This window comes from Diadema antillarum, unplaced genomic scaffold (assembly GCF_040938485.1).
Source record: "Diadema antillarum isolate AM-2024a unplaced genomic scaffold, OU_Dant_1.0 seq00001659_RagTag, whole genome shotgun sequence".
NCBI classification, from domain to species: Eukaryota; Metazoa; Echinodermata; class Echinoidea; order Diadematoida; family Diadematidae; genus Diadema; species Diadema antillarum.
In genome coordinates, this window is record NW_027272359.1 from 1,695,884 (window position 1) to 1,715,066 (window position 19,183).

Sequence of the window (19,183 nt, forward strand, 5' to 3'; positions counted from 1 at the left end):
ATTTGCAAACATATATATATATATATATATATATATATAGTGAAAACTTTGAGCAAAGTTCACTGTTTATTATTTGTTTCTGGTCAGTTTTCCCTTCTTTGTTTCAATATATATATATATATATATATATATATTGTATATTTTCTACTGTATTTAAAAAAAAAATATGATTCAGCAGCACAAGTGAGAAGAATACAGCTGCTTACTTTTGTACATATTACATTTTATTGTGTAAATGAGCCTGATATAGAATAAAATTCATATAAAGAATATGATTTTAAAAAGTGTTGCGGTATCTACGTGTGAGTAGGAAAGGGTGTACATCGCTTCAAAGGAGAATGAATCCCATAACACACTATGTGTGGATAGTGGGAATGTAGCAATATTATTGGAACGCATCCGCGAAGTTTGAGGAAAATCGGACGATCCGTTCAAAAGTTATCAATTCTTTAAAGGTTTGGTGCAGTCATCACTGGATGAGAAGACTACATACTACACTTGGTGACATCACGTATGTACAATATATACGATATAAAGATAGTTTAAAGTAAATTCAAAATGTTATTTTTCACTTTTCTTTATAGCGTAGCTAATGAAGGAGCATCTGACCTACCTTTTTCAAAAAGCATGAGGAATAATGATTATGACGATTAACCCTAACTAGGCGGGGGGGGGGGGGAGGGGGGCCTCCGAGGCCCCCCCCCCCTCGACGTTTCGCGCGATGTATCGCTATCGCGAGAAGCTATCGCCGCGACGTTTCATGACTTTTTTCTTTCGAGTCTCCCGCATCTTTTGACACCAAATTTGCGATGCCCGGATGCGCGGTTCCGAAGTTGCGCATAAATATGCACGTGCATGTCAGACCAAAAATTGCTCAAAAACGTGAATTTGTGTACAATTTCAATGCAAACTGTGTTTACAGGCAAATTTCATAAAAGCATGATTATTTTGGGGGTTTATTTATTAAAATCAATTAATAACGCATTTTCTTGTTCGGAACAATGTCACGGACAAATTTCATCGAAAAAACAATGAAAAACATAAAGTCGAAAAAACAAGGAAATACATAAGAAATTCAAAAAACAATAAAATACTTAGGAAATTTTTTCTGATTGTGCAATTTTTTTCTCTTACATTTGCTAAGGACACTAAAAAGAATGTTTACACCAAAAACGTGCCTGTTTTGAGCTTTACTTAGTGATTTATACCAAATTGTCTGATTTCATGCATCATTATGCATAAATTAGCATAATTTAGTGTAAATGAACATTTTTGAAAAATTAACTTCACGGTACTTTAGATTACATCATAGGCAATGCGTGTGCCAATTTTCGTCGCGGTCGACGGCCAAGATCCGGAGGGCCCCCCCGGCTCTATCATCTACCTAAATAGCCCGGCCTAGTTAGGGTTAAAATATGCCACTATATAAGTCGAGGGAATGCGTAATTTTCATGAAAAGAAAAGAACGAAATTTGTTGAACTCTCATAATTTTTCAACGGATCGTCCGATTTTCCTCAATTTTAGCTGATGTACTCGACTAATATTGCTGCATTCACTCAATAGACATGTATATTGGGGTGCCATTCCCCCTTTGTACATACATGATATGCTAATAGGTTTGGAAACACCCACATCACCGTTGTTTGAATCCAATAAGCAGATAAGAATATCACTCAGATGCCTCACTCCTGCTATCTTATGTTAAAAAGTTGAACTTACCTGACATTTTTGCATATTTGATTTGTTTGTAATGTTTTGTATATTGCTTGATATTGGATGACGGAATATGAAACCAACATTTATATTGGAACTGGTTCCTCCAGTGACTCTAGAAAGAGATATGCGAACCCAGCGATCAGCAACAGCTTTCGCAACACAAACCATCTCGGAGCTGGTGTGTTTAATGTGAAAGGTGACCACGTTTGAGACTTATTTCCACGTCCAGAGGGGAGATTGACGGTCCATTGAAGCGGACACTGGCTGCACACGACGATCTGGGGCCCGTTTCATAAAACTTGTTATCAGCGACAACTGCCACATTTCTATGACAAATTTGCTCTCAGCCAATCAGATGCAAGGATTTCAGTAGCTTGTCACATCTATGACAACTATGACAGTTTTATGAAAAGGGCCCCAGGACAAGAAATACAAAGCCAGTGAAAATAAATGTGAAGCCGTGTCGGCAAGCAGCATGGTTATCTGGTTTATGACATACTATACACTGAAGACTTGGTGTTGCGTACAGTTAACGACTTGTGTAGCGACTTACGTGATTGTAGCAAAAGCCGATCAGGTGACGGATTTCGGCCGGTTGTCATGGTAATTACCACCATTTTAAGTCCATTATGCAATGGGCATTCGTTGTCCTGAAAAAAGGGGAGAAACCCGTTTTTTCTTGAGTGTTTTTTCTTCTTCATCTTTCCTTTTTTTGAGCATGTTTCTATACCGCGGCTTTGAGGAGGGCGTGAAGTTTTCGGAAATCGAAGAGGGAACATCGTTGAAAGCGTCGCGTTTTATTCACCGTTTCTTACAAAACAAGGGCCTGTTAGATATCTGCGCAGAGGGTTTACATAATACATTGTAGTATGTAAGGAAAGTGCCACTTCACAGAAATCTATAACGTTTTATTGACATACCTCTTTATGGTCCTGATTGTATTGGTATGTATGTATTAATATCCAATTTTATACTTTTATTGCGTATAGAAATGAACTAGTTTTTATGCATGCATTAATGTAAAGACGGTGGTGGGAATTAGACCTAGTCTTTTAAAGCCACATGTTATGTTATATTTGACGTTACGGGAGCCTTGACCTGAGATCAAAATAAGGGTCAACTTGTAGGCCCCATGTGACAAAACCCGTACTTTGCAATTTTGATATACTATCTTACCTTTTACCTTGCTTCGCTTTGCTCAAGGCAAACATGTATAGGATCTAGGCCTATATACATGTATCTTAAAGAAAAAAAAGTATGGCGCATAACTTTGATAAGAATTCAAGGTGACATCTTATCTTCCCAATGCATACAAATTTACTTGCGTAGTTTAGGAAATAACCGTAGGCCCTATACATAATATCACGGTTTATATTGCGCGTGAAAGTACGTCCACGACACGTCCATTATTTTTGTGGCGGTAAAGGGTATCATCGTATGCACATTGGTTTACTGTACACATGCGCCAGTTGGCGATTCGATGTTGATATCAGTATACAGGGGTTCAATGAACTTCACGAATGCCCAGCTAGCTTGCCTTTGTTACAGTCGCTTCAGAGACGGGTGTACTTTTCTCTACTTCCCTACTTCAGCAAACGAATGGCATTTCTCCACTTAGATATCCCTTTCCACATTTCACCTAGATCATGCCTTGATCAATTGGAATAACGGCATGAATGGAATTTAATCAGCGTCAAATTCTCTGCCCAGGAAAGAAGAATGAGTGTGCAGAGAAATCCTTATGCACCGACTGGAATGTCTCCAATTTAGCGATGCATTGTCCCATTAACCAAACCTCATTCTCTTTTATTCGGAGACGCAGATCTGAATCATTCTAACAGGTTTCGAATCAAGCTCGCTATAGCTCAGTTCTGTCTTCCGTTGTCGTATTGAACCAGCGCGTGTAGCGTTATGGACGGCAGCGAGGTATTCGTCATGTTGGTTTTGCCTTTGACACTGTTGTTCCAGCACGATGCTGTGTTCCCACTGTCGTGAGATCCGCTACGCACGTCACGACTGGCCACTATAGAAGGTGGTCGTAGAATTTTTGTTTATGTCTATCACAATCTGCGCCACTGTTTAAACCGTGGTCTGAATCGTGGAGTAATTGTGGTGATCGTATCGGATCTTGAAGTCAGTTGTGGCAATCGCGATGATCGTATAAAAGTTTTGGACGGTTCAAAAATTGTCTACGATCATCGCGATAACCACGAATGACATCAAGATCTGATAAGATTTTTATGATAACCATTATTACTCCAAGATTCAGACCACGATTTAATCGTGGCGCAAATTGTGATAAGCACAAACAAAAATTCCACAAGCAGCGACTAAGGCCAAGCGTGGAGTGCGCAGCCAGTCACACGACAGTGGAAACCCAGGTTACCGAATGTTGGAAAGCAAAACTCCATCATCGGTTGGATCCAGGTAAAGCGCTATCCATCGCAGAGCAGTAGATGCTAATACGAGAATAGGAGGAGACAAATGTGAACAATTAAAAAAGCGCAGGAGGAGGTGGAAAAAAAAAGAAAAAGGAAGCACTATAAGAAGAAAGGGGATGACAAGCAGAAGAAAAGCAACGGAGAGAAGCGGAAGAAAGGAGAGGATGCTGCAAAGAAAACCTTAGGTTTCACTATCGAGATGGGATCCAGGTAAAGCGTTCTCCAAGGCACTTAATGCTAAAACAAGAACGGAAACAGAAGACAAATGTGAACAATAAGAAAAGCGGAGGAGGAGATGGGGGAAAAAGAGTTAGATCCCTACGAAGAAGGAAAAAAAGCAACAGAAGAAAGAGATGAGAGTTTTAGTGAGAAGTTTAAGTGAGGTGCTTGCGTAGGTGAAAGACTGAAACAAACAGGGAAATGGGTTAAAGGTGAATGAGAAAGAACAAGATGAAGACAAGTTCACAAACTGTAGAAGTTCGAAGAAAAAAAAAACCTCAGTAAGAGAGGGGATACTATACTGTTTTAAACATGAGATGAATTACTTACAATGCGGAGATATTTTCTCTATGCGTGACCAGAAGGAATTTGAAGTCCTCTTTCCCCCTTACTACATCTCTGCTGTACCGAATTTCCATTTTGGTCATGTTGGTGGTGGTTTCACCTGTCGCAAAAGCTGATACCGGGGCCCCAAACTCGTTCCCTACATCGTCCTGCCCCAGATATGGACCAGCACGGAGACCGAAGGTCGGGGATCCTTTCCTAATCCCCTCCGCCGATTCCACCCCTTCTCAAATTGACGTCAGTCCTACATCATCCTTATCCAACCAGGCGATCTCGGAGCAAATCAAAGGAGAATCGGGTCGAACCATCTTGGTGCTGTAGGTGAGCTTCCAGAAAAAAATTCAATCCATTATTTTCTTGATTACCTCCGCGGAATCAGGTTGCAACCTCCTCTCCTGTGCATGCTGACCCGTCACAATTAGACGTGGGAAATTGTCAGCCATGCACGCGTGTTGATGACGGCAGGTTGTATTTTGGTGGTAAGGGAACAAACGATGAAGACAACTAAACATGATCCACCTGTATGTATATATTATCATGGCGCCATTTCATATCACTATGCATGAAGCGAATCTTTGTGTATTGGTTCTCCTACACTTTTTAAGATGGCTTTATGTTTCCTTCCGGTAAAGTTAGAAACTTTTCTTTGGCAAATCGTCGTGTTTATGTATACATGGATTGTGGTTTCGGATATTCGCGGATTAGGTAAAATAAGGGGGGGGGCTTCTCCCATAGATCTTCAGCGGGCAAGCGTGTTAAAGAATTTCATCTGTACTTTTTTTAGAAGATTTTTAACGAATAAAGAAAACAACCCCACTTAATCCTGAGACAACTGGAAGATGCCCTTAACCTTAAAAAGAAGAGAAATTTGACAGAAAGCTTAGTACTGGAAATAAAATTGCAGTTTGCGGGAAGGGTCACTTCTTCAAAGTTAAACCAAAGACATCTTCAAACTTATGTCACTTGTGAAAGACGTTTGGGATGCTTGCCAAATAAGGTTACCACTTTCTTTCAATCATCGACTCTTACAGTTATCTTCACCCAGACTAAACATTCATCAGTTTGCAATAATGTAAACATTGACACAATTCTTCTGTGTTTTATTCGGTTGCTATAAAGGGGAAGAGCTCAGCATTATATGGCACATAATTAAAACGTAAAGTTCATTTGAAATCAAGTCGCTTCGAGGAGCTCTTTTGCTTCGTGATAAGGTGCAAAAACATCTTTGAAATAAGCCTCATGGATCTTGCCGTATTTGTTAGGAATTGCTCCTATACAGTAATAACAAGTAATCCGTATTTGCTATTTCTTGTTCTTGTAGTTCTTGTATTACTTCAAATACGACACCAAACCGTAAAAGCGCTTTCATAATATCAGAAATAAGAAACAGCTTCTACATGTTCCGGCAGAAGTTCATTAACGGTTTGTGCAATTAAATTCAGCTTCCAGCTTTCAAAAAATTGTCCATTTATACAGAAAGAAGACCAAAATAGACATTTGTGATGAAAGACTAGTCTTTTGGCAAAACGCCTACGGTTATTGCTATCTTTGCTAAAGCCGGCTCGTCGAGCAAATTACCATAATCAATGCAAGACCAACATCCCGTCGAGCTCGTATTACCCACTCCTTGTGAAAAGGGGGGAAATATCAGCTTACCTCTTCGCGCGTTTTTTAGCTCCCGTCGTCTGATCTTGCCAAGTTTGCCGCGCCACACAGAATTCCCTGAATGATAACAGTGCTGGTAAGATTGATTGTCAGTATCCCCCGATGGCGCTTATCTGTCCGTCTGTCATTTTCTTCCCGTCGTAGGAGGCATGGTTTTCGTTTCCAGTTCGCTTTGATCGGTATGGCACGCGCAAATGACACTCACATCTTAAATGTCTGCTCCCGTGGGGAATGTGTGATTGTATTGCAGCCAAAAGTGAGATTCTAGGACAGCAACACTGAGATTTGTGCTTTGACTGTCATCAATTACATTCTTTATTCACACCATACCTTCCGTCTTATTGACCCCCGTACTCGAACTCCGCGTTCCGCTGCTTGGCACAGACGTGTCAATTCTAGGGAATTGTACGTTTAGTTTTAGCTGGAAATCAGCATACTAGAACTATCTTTATTTTGTGTACTCGCGAGAAATGGCATAATGTCGAAACATCATATTGTGACCATTGGTTGAGATTGTTGTTTCTGAATTTCAAAAATCTAACTATGCGTACCCAATTATGTTCAACAAAGACTGCAGTGAGGTTTATCCTTAGATTAGAGGAGATGTGAAGTATAGTGAATGTTGACCTTTCATTTTGTCTGTGTCTGTCGATACCAACTCCAATGCCACCAAAGCGTTCAAAGACCTCTAGGTACGGTCAGGAATGACCCCGAACTCGTCAATAATTTATTGACGAGATGATAAATCTATCAGAATTGAATCCATCACGAAGCAAGGTTTGCTGGCGAGACATTATCCCCTATCTCGCACAGCTCATCAGACAGGGCTCCAGAAAAAGAGGGCATCTCACCGGCGACTAGCATGTTGTCTGGCAGGATCGTAGGGACGCGAAGCGTCCGATTTATACGGCCCAGCCAGATGACGCGTTTTGTGATACGACGGTATCCCCTCGGGGTGCTAGGCTGAATACTTCTCCAGAAAGTCTCTGTAAAAGACCTTTCCATCTTCTTATTGCTTTATAAAAACTTTTGTATCTGTCTGACAGGTGGTCCGCACGTACACCAGGACGAGCCTTTTGTTGTTGTTGACGAGACATATCGTCTTTGATATTTCTTATGCCATAATCTCTGAAAGATCCTTTCCTAAGTTATAAATCTAGGCCTACAGATGTTAATACTGCAAATTATCAACTTGTATATCAAACCCCATTCCTTTTCAATGACCTGACATTATTTGCTTCGTTTGTTTGTCAGTAATGTAATATATAGGATTTGTATTAAGACGTTTAATCCCCTCGGAATCATATGCTGGATATATATCATATATCATATATCATATGCATATGTTTGTAATGAAAATAATAAACAAAAACTCGACCCTTTCATTATTCTCAGACCATTAATCCTTTGCCTCGTACACTTTTATATGTAGATAGAATCAGTTCGGACCTTTAGAATTATGAAGAAGATATTTTAACCCTTTCTGTGCCGATGAATCTAAATGTGCACAAATTTTACACACATACCGATGAACAGAAAATACACGTTGAATACGTAGGGTTAAAGACTTATTTACATGTAGCGCTTTGAAAGAAAACGTCTGAGGAATAGACGCGAAGAACCGAGAGAAATTAACAAGATAATATAGACCCTCTCCTTTGTCATAACAAGGCGAAAAAGACAGATCACATTAGATTGACACGAAGTTTACATCTACCGTAGATCTCTTCCGTGACAGATTCATGAAGCAAAATTTTGTCCTGGATAAGCAGACATTGAATAGGATAATCATGTCCTTTCTCTACACTACTTTAGACCTATTCAGGGTTCGACACTAACATTTTTCTTTAGTGGCTTGTTTAAGCCAGTGGAATCTTTACTTGAATTTTAATTTTTTGGTGGCCAAAAAAAAAACAAACAAACAAAAAAAATAGACAAACAAACAAACAAACAAACACTAAAGTGACCTGAAATAAAAGGAATTTGAAATTTCATTTTGAATTTTAGATGCCCAATCGGGCTATCAAAAGGTTTCTTTTTTTTTAATCTAGCCTGACATCATTTCTTAGTACAAGGCCCCGGGCCATCGCATATGTCTAGCCATATATGAATATACATGTATGTAATATCTTCCACGGAAGGCCGATATGATCTACGGTAGATGTGAACTCTGTACGTCAAAGTATGATCTGTTTTTTATAGACATTTGTGTACATATATATACATGTATATATATATATATATATATATATATATATATATATATATATATGCATGTATACATATATATATATACATGTATATATATATATGTATATGTATATACATATATATACATATATATGCGTGTGTGTGTGTGTGTGTGTGTGTGGTTCTACATGTCATAAACCCTGAATTACGGTCTCCACAGTATCACACTTTCTCGGTCAATGTCATGCGTATTCTGATATAGAACAGAATTTTGTCCCCTTTGAATCGTTGTATTTTCAGGATCTTTTCCGCAAAACTTGCTGACGGCAAAGTCAATGTGTAAATTTACATCTTAAAAATAATTTTATCGCTGGCATTGATAATTGTTCATATCAGTGTCATTAAATAAACATATAGAAATATATAGGCATCGAGCACATTGAGCAAAACAACAGCTTTGAAAACATTCTGAAAATGTCCCATACAGAGCAGACCAAACGCACAAATTAATTTACTACTTCTTTTTTTTTCACTTCTATACTTCGATATCAATTTTGTATATAGGGATTTCCTCCTCAAGGTTACAATCATTAATTACTTTTGTCTTTATTACGAAATGCAGAGATAAGGCGAATCAACTGTACGTTGCAGTGTAACAGAAAACCCACAGTCATTGTTATAAATTTTGAAACCATTCTTTTCTAGGTCAATACAACATTCCGCAGTCTATCCTTTTAATAATCCTGAGCTCAGTGTGTATTACTTTGCATGGGCACGGGAAACGCAATCCACCTTATTGTACATGATGTAGAATATGACCTTTAAATCTTTAGCTCTCACCTAGGGCTCGTTTCATAAAACTTGTCATCAGTGACAACTGCCACATTTCTATGACAAATTTCCTCTCAGCCAATCAGATGCAAGGATTTCAGTAGCTTGTCACATCTATAATAACTTGTCACTGATGACAAGTTTCATGAAACGTGCCCCAGATTGGTTTTAATTCATATAGATTTTATGTTTGAATATATTCAGAAAGAAAGAAATCACTGATGATGCAAACTCGAATAAGTCCTGCGGTTGATTTTCTTTCTTTCTTTTCATTCTTTCGTTCTCTCTTTTTAAGACGTCGAATCGATAGTTCCTTTCCAGTAGGCCTACATGATGCCAAATTCAAATGGTACTCTGTGATCTGAATGGTGTTATAAGTAAACTTCTAATGGAGATATGGTGTCAGATTCCGTCAAGAGTAACTTGACTTTGTGAGGCGATGAAGACAATACTGCAACCATAATCTCCTTTGCTCTATCGGGTAGCCTGAATGACTCGAATCATTCGGTTTTGTTTTGCTTTGTCTTGTTTTGTTGTTGTTTTTTAATTTTGTGCGTGTGAATCTGTAATAGGGGTGACTTTTTTGGTATCTGCTATAGTGATATCTTTCGTCGTGTCAGAAATAAAAGCTTGAACATTTTTCGTTAAAATATTGTGACTTTTGCCCTACAGTGGCAATCCCGTCTCGGTGGATGATACCATTTCCTCGACAACGGTATTTTGCCTTCGACTCACACGGCATTAACGTATCACGTTGCGTCTGTGACACCAGACTAAAATTTTTCCCGAAGTGATGCAAAGGGGGAGTCATGTCATAAAGTCAGCAACAACAAAAAATCTTAAAACAGAAATATGATAGAGAATGATGCCACTGCACATTGAAGTTCCACCCACACACCAACGCACCCACATTTTATCCTTCTTATGGTAATTCAAAGATGTACGCAAAGTGAAAAAAAAAGTAGCTTGGGAGAGAGAATTGAACAAGAGAAGAGATTAAATGGTGATAAAGGAGAGTGAGTGGGAAATAAATGAGGATGAAGAGAAGAAGTTGAAGACGAAGATGATGATGAGGGGGAAGGGAGGGGTCTGGAAGAAAGAAGAGTCGAGCCGAAGAAGAAGAAGTGGAGGGGGAGGAGATTAAAAGATGTGTATCATGGTCATTTAAAAAAAGTTGATGGTAGAGACAGAATTTGATCGGAAATAAATGTCGTGATTGTTTGAAGGGGTCTACTGCTGTGAATACTACTATTACTACTACTACTACTACTACCGCTACCTCTCATTCCCGCGGTACCTCTTGATGGTTTGTTGAATTTCACGTTCACTTTTTAATCCGTTGCCAAAAAAAGGTACATGGTGTGTCTCATACCCATTATGGGGATATCTCGGACCGGGAAATGTTAAATAGCGCAGTCAGATGTGTGCGAAATTGCATCGACTGTTGATACTGGTAGGAACGTCTTGCACTCATCTTGTTTGCAGCAGCTTGAGTTATTTGGATTTTTTTCTCTGTTTTTTTTTTTTTTTTTTTTTTTGGGGGGGGGGGTGTCAGCATTAAGCCATCTCATAGCTCATCCACATATTATTTTGCAGTAGTTGTGTCTATAATGTCTGTGCATACGCTCTTGCGAAATCACTTACCGAAGTGCCATTTCATTTCATTTAAAGAGAAAGTAATTTCATTCTGTCGCAGTCTGTTGTGTGTGTGTGGTATTTTTTTTTACATGAAATGACACTTATTGTCGTCTTGTCGTGTTATGTTCTTTGATTCGGTCTCTTTTCTCTTTTTCTTATAATTCTTTATATCGGGGGATCTTCTTTAACCGAATGTTCGTTGTTGCGAAACACACAAATTTCGAATACCTAAATATTGGATAATCAAAAAATAGGGTTTATTAAGCAGAATATTCGTGCCATTACTCCGAAGGTTCGTTAATTCGAAGGCTCGTTATTCCGAAGGTTCGTAATTCTGATAATGAACACAAGGTGCGTACTATAACGAACCTTCGGAATTTCGAACTTTATTTCGTTGTCGGATTAGCAAACCTTCGAAATAGCGTACCTTATTTCGTTTTAGGATTTAAAGAACCTTCGGAATAACGAACTGTAACCTTTACTTTCCACTGGTCATTCCCTTTTCGGCCAATTGGAGCTATAGTGTAAAGATACCGTGGAACTTTGATTTCTCTGGTCGGATATTGACCTATCATGTAAAGATATTGATGCCATGGCGTGTGGACGGAAAAGAAGCGACGCAACTTTTGAAACACGGTTCCATGAAACGTCTTAATTTCCGCAACAAAGGGCTTCAAAGTATATATTTATTATGTAAAAGTTAAACGTTTTCAAGAAAATCACATTCAAAATTTCATCTGTATTCTGGTAAATATCAACACTGAACGGAATGACAATGATTATGTTCAAGCGTTGTTGCAACTGTACGTATTTGGTTTATTGCAGTGCTGTGTCCGATCTACGTTTTAGTGAAAAAGGAAAGAATATCACTGTATAGGTGTTGTTGGTTTTTTGTTTATTTGTTATTTGGTTTGTTTGTTTTTGGTGTGTGTGTGTTTGTTTGTTTGTTTGTTTGTTTGTTTGTTTGTTTGTTTTTGGGTGTGTGGTTTTTTTTTTGCAGGATTATTTTGGTACTCACTCAAGTCCATTGCGAACCGGCGTATTATTTAGCGTCAATCTTATTTTCCTTTGAATCATCAATGGATAGCACCGTATTTAGGCACCTGCCACATGCTTTTTTTTTCTTTTTTTCTTTTTTTTTTTTTTGGGGGGGGGGGGGGTCAGATTACAATAAATCTCCTATCTCACAATGAGATTAGTGGAAACCTAGGCCACAGGAGAGTGCAGTGTTTCGAGGTTGAACGAACTCAAGGCCAGAAGGAGGGTCCGGCGAGACGATCGGCGGCATTTGATGCATTGCGTGCTCGTTATGTTCTCGCCGGCGGCGGCTGTCAACCGCATGCCCTTCACGCGCGTGTCTACACGAGCGCACGACTCGGCGGAAAGGAAGGGATAGGCGGTATAGTGCAGTATTTCGTCCTCAAGGAGAAAGCTTAAAGATCAGGTTGGTGATGTTATTTCCTAGTCCAAATTATTTCTTTTTGTTTTATGGAAATGTCATAGATTTAACGCAACACATCTCTGAGTTTGAATTTGGATAGATATTGCTTGCTACATTACTAAAGTCTTTATGAGCACTATCCCATAAAGATGCACTCTCTTCTGGCACGAAAAGGCTGTAGCCAACGACAAATTTTTGATTCGTCGTACTGAGCAGAAAAGTGCTGTATGTTATATGAATGCATCTTTGTAGATAGTGGGATGGCCCGAGGTAAGCTCGTCTTGATGTTCACGTGCTTATCTTTTATTCACCGATAGATAGCATGCATAAATGAGTCACAGAATAAAGAGACGTGGCTGTAATGCTATACATTGACTTTAGCGTTTTGGATTTCATATCTTAAGGAGATCGTAAGTTGCCTAAAGCCATCCACGGAGTTATCAGTCAAAGGAACAGATAGAAACAGACCATTATTATGGATGTCGTTTAACATCGCCCCACTGGGATGCAATCAAGGACGCGAAACATCGGGACACACCTGTAGGGACCTGTTACATGCAGACATACGTCCAATCTCTGTATAAGCCGCTGCTGGCAAACAATTAGGAAACGACCATTTGTGAGCATTAGTTGTCTCGATATTTGCAATTATCGTAAATTTCGCTGACTTTAAGCCATACGTTGGAAAAAGCGTCCATCCAATCGTAAGCGAGACAGTGAAAGAAATGTTCGAGGCAAAAGTCGCTGATGCATAATCTATGTCAGAGATAGAAATACGTGAGTACAAATAATGTCTGAGGTATTAATCTTGTGATACATCATGACACCTGTGCGTATCAAAAACGTACGTAATAAAGGGCAGTGCCCCGAATGAAAGTTATAAGAAACATTTAGATGCTATGAATTTAATGACTATCTATCACGTTGGTTATTATACACTTCCTGTGAATGACGACCACTGATGTATCTACCTCTTGCATTTTAGCATTCTGACATTTTTGCCTGTGATAGGTCTGGGCACTTCATCCTCTATCTTATCTGTTTGATACATCGGACATTTTTTCTGTTACATCGTCCTTTAATACAATCCACTCTCTATACCTTGGTAAGCCCATTCATCTCTCCTTCCTTTGCCCTTTTCCCTGTCCACTGCAGTCCCTTCCTGTTGTGCCTCCCACGCTTATTTATTTCTTCTATTTTTTAGAAGAGATCTGCCTTGTGTTTGTTTGTTTGTTTGTTTGTTGGTGGTTTTTTTTGTGTGTGGCCTAGTTTTGCTTTTAGTTTTGCAAGAACTTTTTGTTTTTGTTTTTGAGGAGACAGCAAACTACAAGTCCTGCTTTTTAGCAATCCCCTCCACGTCCAATAACTTTGACTCAGTATTTTACATACACGTCACAACATTTACTGTATTTCAGTTCACAGTATTTTCCTTGATTGCATCGTTAATATATACTGTTTTCTGTGCCATTATGTCTATTTGACTATTTTTTCTCAATTATGATTTTGTTGGAAAGCGAAATAAAATACAATGAATGAAATTACATTTTGCTTGGCGCTTCGCAAACGTCCTCACATGCATTTAGTTCTGTCTGGTCTGCAATTACTTAAGCCTAGAACACAATATTTCATATCAAATATAACATTCATCCGATGATTATTTATTCCTGTTGCGAAAAGAAACACACTTTCTCTTCATGAGTCACTTCGGCACATTGAAGTGGTAATATCGAACGTCATCATTGCGAACAATTAAATTTTTGCGAACATTACGAGATTCGCCAAAACCGAGAATCTCTACTCTCCATTCGAAGGTCAAACCTGGTTGAAACAATTAAAATGGCAATTGCTTGAAACCTTCGTGTCTGTCCAATAATGATTGGCCATACTCGATTCTCAGCGCAGAATAACCGAAGGAGGGCGCCCTTATTACTGACCCCTCCCCTCCACTTTTTGCTTTCCTGCGTGTATAGGGGCCTACGTCAGACGCGTCGCTCAACGGCAGATCAAATTAGTTCAAGTATGTCGCAAGACGAAGAGCTGCATTATGAGAGCGATCTCGACCTGTCGGCACCGCCTCACGGGAATTTGATACGATTTACAGATAATGACCCTAATCCCGGATTCCCGTTTGAATATTTCCCGGACTAAATGAAAATAAATATGTCATGTGCGTTCCAAAGACATTACGGTTAATTGTTTACGAGGATTATGCACGGGTATTTTGAAGCGAGGTAATGCATCGGAGGCAGTTGTTTCCTTACTCTCATAATTATATGAAATATGGGTCTCGTATCGGGACTTGTAACAATAAACAAGATGAAGGAAGATAATCACAGCCACAAAATGATCTCATGAAGAAAAGGTCAAGAGCAAGAGAAAGACATGCGTCTTTCGTTATTCACTTGGAATGTTATGATAACTGTGCCACATGCTACTTCATAGCAAAATGAGTGAGATCCAAAAGAGGTGAAATTTCAGAATAATAATGTGATTGGGAGATTGATGATTGATGATGATGATGATGATGATGTATGTATGTGTGTGTGTGTGTGTGTGTGTTTGTGTGTGTGTGTGTGTGTGTGTGCGTGTGTGTGTGTGTGCGTGTGTGTGTGACCGTGACCTTGCTACTGCTTCCTCATTTTGCCTCTTTGCTTTGGATTCTCTGCATTCACAGGCATCAGGGCCTAATCAGGGACAGGGTTTTCTTCGTGAAACGAGTTTGAGTTGTATCTTCTTAACTCACTGACATTAATATATATTTTTTCTTTATATCTTTAATGAGAAGTGTCGGTCCCAGTTTTTCAGTTTATCCATCCCTCTGGAGGTTAGCCACTTTCCGCAGGTTTGGTTAGAGCAAAATCATGCTGTGGTTGACTGTGGTCTGTGATACTGTATACTGTTTCGATATCAGCTCTGCTGCAGTACAATATGTTCACGACCCTGTTTCATAAAGCTGTTCGTAAAGTTACGAACGACTTACGAGCGACTGGCAATCAGTTCTGACGTGCTATACTTATCAGAATTTCCATAATTCAGCACAAGAACTGATCACCAGTCGCTCGTAAGTCTTTCGTAACTTTACGAACAGCTTTATGAAACACCCCCCTGGTATGTATTCGTTTTAGCAGGGGTATCTCGTCGGGGGAACCGCCCTGCAGTTATCAATGTGCACCTTCTCTCCTTTTCAACTACAGTATTCTACAGTGTGATAAGACGTCACACATGAATTTGTAAGCTGTTCAATAAAAGAAAAAAAAATTGACGACCAATATCTATTCAAATATATATATTCAAGTATAAACCTGGCGAAAGAAAATATCATGAAGTATGCATGGGTAGTCGTCAAAGAGATTTTGGTAGTCGTAGATTCCCGTCGTTGCCTTTATGTTGCGACACTGTCCACTAAATCCCATTTACCGTATACATCGGGGCAACAGACTGGGATGAGAATATGCCTATTTTGCCTCATTAAAGATACCGAATAGATTTTATTCATAATATAAACATAGTCTTTTTCTCGAACATGTTTCGTCGTTAAACTGTCAGCCATTAGTAATCAATCGCGCTTCCTATAAATATCTCATGCGCATTATGAGCGGTGTGTGTAACATGGGTGTGAGTGTGCGCGTACACATGAGAGTCGTGAAGACTTTTTGGAGGATTGGAGGGAAGGAGGGTATTCAGCAAGTTTGTTAATATACGTCATGAACTGTTGCACAGCAAGCCTCGTCTTTCAGCAGATCTTAATCTTTTTGTTCATCATAACAGTTAAATACTCTCATTTCATAAGGTTACCTACGCCTATGAATATTTAGAAGTGGGTGTTACGCAACCAATGTTTTATCCAGGAGAAGTATTTAAGGATAAAGTACGATTAACGGTAAGATTGTCCTAAGAATTACAAGCGAAAAGAATGTATGCTTGGTGATCGTAGATTATATCCCTCATGATAACATATCATTTAGTCATGATAGGAATGACCATTAGGCTAAACCTGAGAGGAAAAAAATACCGTTAGAGGTCAGCGTATTTGCCAAAACAGCTTTTCGTTTTGTTTTCTTTTCTCTTTCTTCGCTTCCAAGACACTGAGATAATATTCTTCCCATTCATTTGTCATTGAATGTCTATATCGCTTTTTAGATTAGCTTCTCACCATAAAGTTGTCGCTTTTCGTGGCGTGAAATATGTTGCGTGACGCTTCCCACGAGATTGTTTTGGGTCCAGCTAGGACGCTTCGGAGCTTAATCATGGAGCATTGCTATAGAGAAATAATTGATGGCTATGCCACTCTTTCGACTCGGCCAAATAAACAACTGTCTCTGTACCTAAACACTAGGATATTACCCGTGAGATGATATCAAAGTGAGAAAGGAGGATGTAAGGGTTAGAATGGGGGTGGGGTGGAGGGAATGGAGTGTAACGGAGGGAAATGGGGTGGGGCGGAGTGGAATGGGAGTGAGGCGTATGAATTGGGAGCTTGGTGGGAGAAATGGGAGTGGGGTGCTTTATAGAGGGATTGAGAGTGAATGGAGGGAATAGGGTAGGGTGGAGGGAATGGGGGCAGGGTAGAGGGAGTGGTGGTAGGCAAGGGGGATATAATGCGCGGGATTGGGGTTAGGGGAAAGGAATGGGGTGGGGGGAATATAGGGGTTGAGAGGAGGGGAGGAGGATGGGGAGGAGGGAACGGGGCGGAGAGGAGGGAAGGGATGGAGTGGAGGGAATGATGGGGGTTGAGCGGATGAGATGGGGCGGGGTGGAGGGAATAGTTTAGGCGGAGAGAATGGGGGCAGTTTTGAGGGAAATAGGAGTGAGGTGGAGGAATTCACTGGAGCGGGATGGAGGGAATAGGGTGGGGTGAGGAGAATTAAAATGGGGTGTATGGTAAAGGGAATGTCGTCGGGTTGAGGGAATGGGAATGAGGCTGAGGAAATGTAGTGGGAGGGGATTGAGGGAATGGGGTGGGGTGAAGGAAATGTGGGCGAGATGGAGGTCGGAGTTCGTCGAGAGAGCTTTGGATAGCCTCGTCTGGTCATCGCCCGCAAAATCGTTAAGCAGTGGATATCTGATTTATGTCACTATTGCTTCAGAATATACACAAACTCCGAGGGTCCGGAATTGTAAATAACGTGACGTAGATGGAAGACGAATTACTTTATTTGCGTCATTATCACAATTTGATTGCGGATAGATTGAGCTGTATACAATAATTTGGAGTGAAATCCATGCATATGTCATGTTCTTGATTAGCTCCAGTATCTGTATCATTATTATGACGAAGCATGTTTGGATGACCTTTAGTTAATTATTAGCGTCCATCATTCATATTTCTCTCCAGACAATTATCTAGACATAATAAATGTTTGCATTTTTATCTTGTTTATGCTACTATTGTTATCATATTTTTGTATATGAATGTAACTCAAATGAGCAGGCTTCGAACTTTATACTTACTGTCTTGCTTACTTTTTTTCTGTGATGTTCGGTGTGAAACCTGAGCATTGCCCAAACGCTTCTAAGAACTGACATCAATTTCAAATATGAGTACCATGTAACCAAATATGACAACCCATCAGGTAGCTCGATACTTTATTCATGGAGAAAACGCAAGGTTCATTATCAACAGTTTTACTGTTTTTTTCGCTCTCTCCATTTTCACTCGCACAAAAAAAAAAAATCGTTCCTATTTTAGCAAGAATAGTATCCGCCATTCATGAACTCACGATTTCGACGGGATCCATTCTTCAGAGTAAACGAAGTCGTCACGGCACAGCAAAATACCCAGCGTTTTATCGCAACATTTTCACCGTATCACCCTCAAAATCAGATGTCCTATCATTGTTTTGTTCCGATACCCAAGGCGGCTTCCTGACGCATTAACCCCTTGAGTACTTTATTCATCAAACTTGACATTCAACACGGCTCACGTCCTAACTGTCGACTAGGGCGATAAACCACATGGGGTATAGTGAACGGGATGCATTCTCTTCCTGGTACGCTACAGGTTAAAGGCAACAGTCCTCATTCTTATTCTGATATGGAAGTGTATTACGTATTTTTTTTTTATTTCATGTAGGTAAATATTTATTGTCAGGTAAACATATAAAATTCATGTCAACTTCCCCAGTCATACTTTCGTGTGGGAGTGACCTTTTTTTTTTCTCTCTCTCTCTCTTTCACGGCAACTAAAAGAAGTTCAAGAAATCGAGATGGTTGCAACGAAATTAAGGGTTTACTCTGTTCTCATTTTCAAATGCTGATATGATTGTCACTTTGATTTCTATACTTGCCTCACTGGTTTTACGACAAATTTATTTGTGGAGATGAATTCTTGTTTGGGAGTGAAAAGATGTCTGTAAGAGGCTTTCTTCAGGCAGGACATCCATGTTTGATTTTGATAGACATACGATATTATAAGACTTGTTTGAACGTACTTTATAAGCTGTATCGTGATTGGGCAGTAGTATTTCATGAGTGCATTTTTCATCCGTGGAGCTTTGTAAGCGAGTGCTATGCATTGATTTTTTTTCAAGGTCATCGTGATGATGTCCTTTAATCAGTTGTGAAAAGCTACCGAACTAACTGTCCGATCAAAACACGATTGTGGAGTCCGTATAATGTGTATTACTGGCTAATATAGAACAATATCTCGTGGTATCGAATGTGTGTGCAAGGCGAGTGTGTATACTTCCATTACAG